General features: G+C 37.7%; 1 pseudogene; it reads right to left on the bottom strand.

The window, feature by feature from the left end:
- Positions 1-691: 691 nt before the first annotated feature.
- Positions 692-5,997, bottom strand: LOC116900843 (annotated as a pseudogene).
- Between the last annotated feature and the right edge of the window lie 995 nt (positions 5,998-6,992).

Consider the following 6,992-nt stretch of genomic DNA (forward strand, 5'->3'; position numbering starts at 1 on the left):
AAGTTCCTCAGAACACACACACACACACACACACACACACACACACACACACACACACACACACACATATGTATATATATATAATTTTAATAAAAGAATTATATTACCATTTAGAAATAATACTCTTTAAAAAAGTTTATTTTTTAAATTGTATGTGTTGGGTGGGGGGAATGCAATAGAATTTCAGAGCAAGTGCATAAGGAAGCCACAGGGTCAGATTCAGAGTTAAAGGTTAGTAATTGTGAGACAGTCTACATGGATGCTGGAAACTAAACTCAGGTCATCTGCAAGAGAGCCACACTGGTTCTTGAACTGCACATGCATTACTTCTGTTTCATAATTACATATTTACCCAATAATGACTATACAGACGGTGATATGTAATTTACTAACTATAAAGATTCCCTGCCCAGCAAATACAGGATCTCAATACACAGTCCAGTCTGGCCTTGAATTTAGTGATCCTGCTGCCTCAGCCTCTGGAGTGCTAAGGTTACAGGGAATTGTCACTATGTAGAACTAGAGAATATTAATGATATCCACTGACAATGTACCAACTCATAAATGTTGAGGACCATTTGCTCATTAGTAAACTGGATTGTTTTCTCTGATGTGAAGTCACTTTGCTTGATTTTTTTTTAAATCCAAACTAGGAATATGTAACTTCTCTCTTACAAATTAAGTTGCTTTATTACAAACTGCATTCTCTGATTTTCTTATCAGCCCGCTGTAAGGATATCCACGTGTTCAATATGGTCGCTCAAAGTTTGGACCACACCAAATGGTTGTTTAACCCAAATATCTGACCAGTAAACTGAGCTGATCCTTCTGGAGAAAGTATAGTTGAACAGCCAATACCACTGGGCATATCCTGAGCACCCCCATTCTGGTGTGATTAGCTGATAACTGGATATGCAGTATTACCAGACATCGCTGGGCCTAGTCCATTGCTTCTGCTGGTCACTGCAAAAAATACAGTAGATATGCCATCCCCTTCATATTCTGCTTTAATCTTCAATGTTTCATCTGGTCCTTTATGTTACTCTAAGTTCATACGGAATCCCAAAATTTCCACAAGTCTTCTTAATTTTTTCCACAGTGACCAAGGTCAGAGGTTGAACCCATTAGCACTACTACCTTGCACTGACTGTGTGACTTGAAAAGCAACCCCACTCGGTCTGCAACCCACTCAGAGTTTTTCTTTCCCATCTGGAGTCCTTCTGGAGTTACTTCTTCTAGATCCCGGTAAGACTATGTCTTTCTGCTAGCTCCGATCTCCTGATGGCCACAGTGTCCAGGAATCATTATCTATGACATCAGCAAAAAACAATCTCTTTGGTGGTTATATCAATGCCAAATTCAATCTTCTTATCGATCAGAGTACAGTTCTGGGGCAGCTAGGATTTCTCCAGAATTTCAAAAATAGCTTATGTGGTATGACTCATGATGTCCCCTTCAGTCTGTCCTATAACCAGTCCAGCGAAACAATATTTTGCAGTGATGAATTGCTCTGCAGACCACTGTGGGTCGTTACTGGCATCATCCTTGAGGAACGTCTTTACTTTTGGTGGATAAAACTTAAATCCCTCCTTTACACCAGGGTTCCTTTTGAGAAAAGATCCAGTTGCTACGCTTCAGCACACCCATTCAATTGTAATCATTTCACATTGGGGTGCAATGAAAGCAGTCTCCCCAAATTTCATGGTGAAAGACGTTGTTGCTTCCTATAACAACTGAAGTATGCAGCTGGTGACCTTAGTGGAGATGGCAGCTTTGCCTTCCAGGGGGTGTTTTTTCCAGCTGCATTTCCTGCTGAAATCTGGTCCTTGGACTGCAGGACTCTTCCTGGATTATCTAACAATTCATAGACTTCTTTTGTTTTACCCTCAGAGTTTTTTCCTGATATTCAGTACTTTAGCTGTTGCCACTATCCTAGTGAAATATATATTTATATGTATAGGATTAAATTAGCACATTACTAATTCACTTAAAAAATATGGCCTCCTGTGGGGAGGTCGAGGAGGTAGCCCCATCTTTGGAGCACTTGCTATGCAAGCATGAAGATCTGTCTTTCATCTCCATCCCCCACAAATGAAAAGCTTTGATCATGCAAGTATTTAACTTGTCCACTCTCTCCTCATCTATTCAATGTAGTACATACACATGAAGTCTTAGCTATAGCAGTAGGACAACTGAAGGAGATCAAGGGGATCAAAATATCTTTATTTGCAGTTGCTATGATAGTATACATAAAGTGACCATAAGAATTCCACCGTCAAATCTTACAGCTGATAAACACATTCAGCAAAGTATCTGAAATAAAGAGTTAAATCACAAAAGAATCAGTTGCCCTCCTATATACAAGTGATAGATGGACTGAGAAAGAAATCAGGGGAATAACACCTTTTACAATGGCCTCAAATAATATAAATATTCCTGTGGTTACCCTAATTGAGCAAGTGATACTTGAATGATTAAAAACTTTAATACATTGAAGAAGAAACTGAAGTCACCAGATGATGAAGACAACTTCTATGCCCATGAATAGGTAGGATTAATGTAGTAAAATATGGGGATCCTACCAAAAGCAACTTAAACAATCCATTCCTTTTATGTTAACTTAAAACCCCATATACATGTTTCAGCCATTACAAGCTTTTCTCAACTTTTCAGATAGATCATGTATTTTCCCTCTTTGTCTGCACCTTACTATTCTATGACTTTCCCCATTGTTTAGGTAGCTTTCAACTTTGATATGTTTTTCTCTTCAATGCTATTGCTGATCTCTAAACTCTGATATATATATATATATATATATATATATATATACACACACACACACACATATATATATACATATATATATATATATATATTCCCTCACAAAGCACACATTAAATACCCTTTCCTGTAGCAAACTGTTCTAAAGGGTAGAGACAGTTCATATATATATATGTGTGTGTATACATATGTATATATATTATATATATATATATACACACACATATATATATATGAAAACAGCAAGATATAGGCACGGAGGAAGAAACTGAAATGCTTTTAGGTGATTGATCAAATAACTGAATAAGCCCCTACTTTCAATTCTTATTGATAGAAGAATAAGCAAAAATATGTTTAAAGATATTTTACCTCTATATTTAAGTAGCATTTTTATACCTTGATAGTGATAAGGAAGAAGAAAATATTAATCTTGAAGAATTAAGGAGCTTGCTTTTAGCCCTTCTCAAAATGAGAAGAAAACTTCTATCATCATAGATAGGAGGAACCTCTTCTATGGTTCTGCTGCAGAAATCAAGTGTATCTGACAGAGTGAGCAGCTAACTTCAAACCAACTACAAAAATTCCAGACCGGAAATTGCCTTGGGAAAGGCCTGTGTATTAACATCTAGTGTGATTGATGGTTATATGCGAGATTCATCGATATGAGACTCTGCTCATTATCCAATTTTAGGATCTATAACAAACTTATGATAAATATTGCTTATAGTGTTGAGTATTTAATAAGGTCAATAAAAATTTTCGATAAAGTCAACTTAGCTTCAAAAAAAATCTACCTTAGAAATCCCTTGTTGATCCTCCTGAAGTGTGTTTTAAATTCAACCTTTCCCCCTTGGTCTTAACTGGATTGTGACTTGATTGAAATTGCAAACACTCAGAGATAGCCGTGGCCAACATGTAAATGGTGTCGCCAACTGTGAGCTTCTACCCTACATCTTGGGCCTTGATTTATTGTCTATATGCTCTTTATGCTTAAGATAAATCTGATAGCCTGTCTTCAAATGAAATATTCAGAATGTTTCATAACATTCATTACTATTTTATGATCCTTTTTAGTTGGTGTAACAACAATCCTTTCCTGCACTCTATTAAATCAGGATGTGACTCTGTAAATCACTAGCCCAAGTGCACGAGACCATCACATGTTAATATCCTAGATTCACTGCAACACCTGCTCAAACACAAGAAAACTTTCCTGTTGCCAAGGATGATACCCTTCTCTGCACCCCCTCCTACTTTTCCTCCTCCTCTCCTCTCCTCTTCTTCAACTTAGTAAGCAAATACGAGTTTGTTAATAATGTTTTTCTACATGTACCTATTACAAAAATAACCTCCTATATATTGTTTTATAACTTGTTTTTGCCTTAATGTGTGCTTTATCACGAGCACCTTTCATTTACTCTGATAATATTATTTTGGGACTGTGTAAGAGTCCACCAAGGGGGCATACTTTTTTTTCTATTTAGGCAATAGCTTTGCTTGAAAATTAATTTGATGTTTTTATAATTTAAAGTTTTTATTGAGGCTTGAGACTTTCAGATGCCAGCGTGAATGCCATTTTTATTTCCTCAGAAGAAATGATGAGATGAGAGCCGTACCCACGCTGTGGTAATACATTGTTTGAGCTGAACCCAGAGCATTTCTCTCCATTCTGACTATCTCTAGGCCTAGGCCTGGAAGCTTCTAGCCTCCATACAATCTAATATTCCAAGCTCACTAACTCAATTGACTTCTTTTGGCTTCTGACTAAATTGCTCTGCTGGGCCTCATACTGCCTTTGGTAATATGTTAAAATCTTCTGACCTTTTCTCAGTCTCTGACTCATTCTATCTTCACCTTTGTCTAGCTTGTTCTAAAACCTATTTCTGTAAACTCTGTCCTAGTAAAACACACACACACACACACACACACACACACACACAGATACACAAATACATACACACACTTATATACACGACACACACTTATATATACAAACATACACACTTACATACATACAGACAGAAACACAGATACACACACACACACACACACACAGATATACACAGTCACACACAGACACACACACTCTCTCACTACTCACTGGCCTTTCTCTTTCTCTGAATCTTAAGTAACCTCTCTTCCATATGCTGTTTTCTTGTGAGTTGGGCATATCCTATCTTTGACTCATTCTGTCAAATCATTCTGTTTCATCACTTTTCTGCCCTTAATTAGGCATCGCTTTCAAACATGGCTGCTTCCTTCTACAAACTTCATTATTAGGGATTAAAGGTGTGTAACAAGGGTGCATTTACATTCCAGTTTGATCATATTATAATCCAGGGCGTGCTTTCATTCTGGCCAGATCATATCTTCAAATGTGATCTCTTGCCAGAGCAGCCTTGTTATTGGATTAAAATTCTTTACACACAGTATTGTATTTACATCATTTTCACCTATCCTTCCCCACCTAAATTCTCCCATTTCCCCTGCTCCCTTTTAAACTACTGACACCTTTCTCTTTATCATTACTTACATGTAATCCATAGATCTATATACACTCATATTTTGCACATGCGTACACACACACACATGCACACACACAGAGACACACATCCCCCCACTGAGCCTAATTAGTGTTTTTTTTTAGTGTTGTTCATTTGTTAGGGAGCTCATCCCTCAAGCAAACCTATTTTCCTTATCTTGGAAGCTGTTTATTGTCTGTATCTTTATCTAAGAGTGAAACCTAGTGAGATTTCTCCCGTCCACAACTGAAGGTCTTTTTAAGGCGATCATATTGTTGAGATGTCGTAAGTACAGCTTCTATGCTATTTCACAGCGTGTGTCTCGGTCCTCCAGGTTTCACAGTTTTTACAGCCCCTTCTTACTCAATATTTCCTGAGCATTAAGTATAGAGTTTGCTTTCTTTTGTTTTGTTTTTAGAAGTATCAGATGTATCATTTTGGGTAAACACCTTTCGTGGTTTAACTGAAATTTGTCCTCTATTAGCTTAGGTATTTGACTACTTGGTTCCCAGTCTATGGTGCTGTTCCTTAGGAAACCTCTAGGGAAGTACAGTTTTGTTGGAGGAAGTATGTCTATCCCATTGGGACCTTGCTTTGAAAGTGTAGTCTCACCTCACTTCTCGTTCAATCTCTCTTCTTCAGGTTTATGGTTGGAGATGTGATTGCTCTGCTCCCCGCTCCAGCCGCCATGCATGCTGCTGGCTACCACACCGATTCTGCCATATGTTTACAGTAGCTGGGCATGAATTCCTTTGTGCTGAGAAGGCTTTAGACACAATTAGGCAACTGTTGGATAACTCAAGGTATAAGTGCTATGATTGCATCATTGGATATAGCTTGCTGGGCCAATCATCTTTGTGGTTTGAACCATGGCAACTGCCTAGCGGCTTCTGATGCTATGAGAACTGAAAACTCTATTTCTTTGAGACAGTCTATGGCTTTTAGGGGAGCATTGTTACCTCATGTGACATAATTTTATTTAAGGCAATTCAATGTACACACACACCATGCTATATATACACATCTATATGTATATATACATTTAAATAGGTTACAAAGTAGTATTTCCTTATCGCCTTTTCTTCTCTCCTCTCTGTGTATTATCCTTTCCCCTCTCAACAGTTAGACTCTCCCCTTTCTACATTTCTCCCCCATTAGTGTCCATGCTTACTCACCCTCTCTAGAGCTCTTTTTCCCACCCTTCTATCGCAGTTTCTTTCTATTTTTCTTGCTTTTGTGTTTACTTTAGGTTATATGCTCTCACATCTAAAGATTCAGAGCTAGGATCCACAAATAAATCACGAGGACTCTGTTTTCCTGGGTCCAGGCTACTTAACTAAGTATAACATTTTTCACTTCTACCCACTTACCTTTAAATTTCATTCTTTCATTTTTCTTGACAGCGGAATAAAAATCCATTGTGTGTATGTACCACATTATCATTATCCATCCATCCATCAGTTGAAGGGTCTATTGGTTGTTTCCACTTCCTAGTTATTGTAAATAGAATGTTAATCAGCATGGCTGAGCATGCATCTGTGGAGTAGAGTGTCTTTTGTGCATATGCCAAGGGAAAGCTGGGTTACATAGGTGACATACTTCTGAAAACGCTTTTTGAGGATTCTCCACAGTTTCCATTGGTTTGCATCAGTTTCAATCCTATCAATATCAATGAGGGTTTCTTTTCTC

Source organism: Rattus rattus, chromosome 5, assembly GCF_011064425.1.
Source record: "Rattus rattus isolate New Zealand chromosome 5, Rrattus_CSIRO_v1, whole genome shotgun sequence".
Taxonomy (NCBI): Eukaryota; Metazoa; Chordata; class Mammalia; order Rodentia; family Muridae; genus Rattus; species Rattus rattus.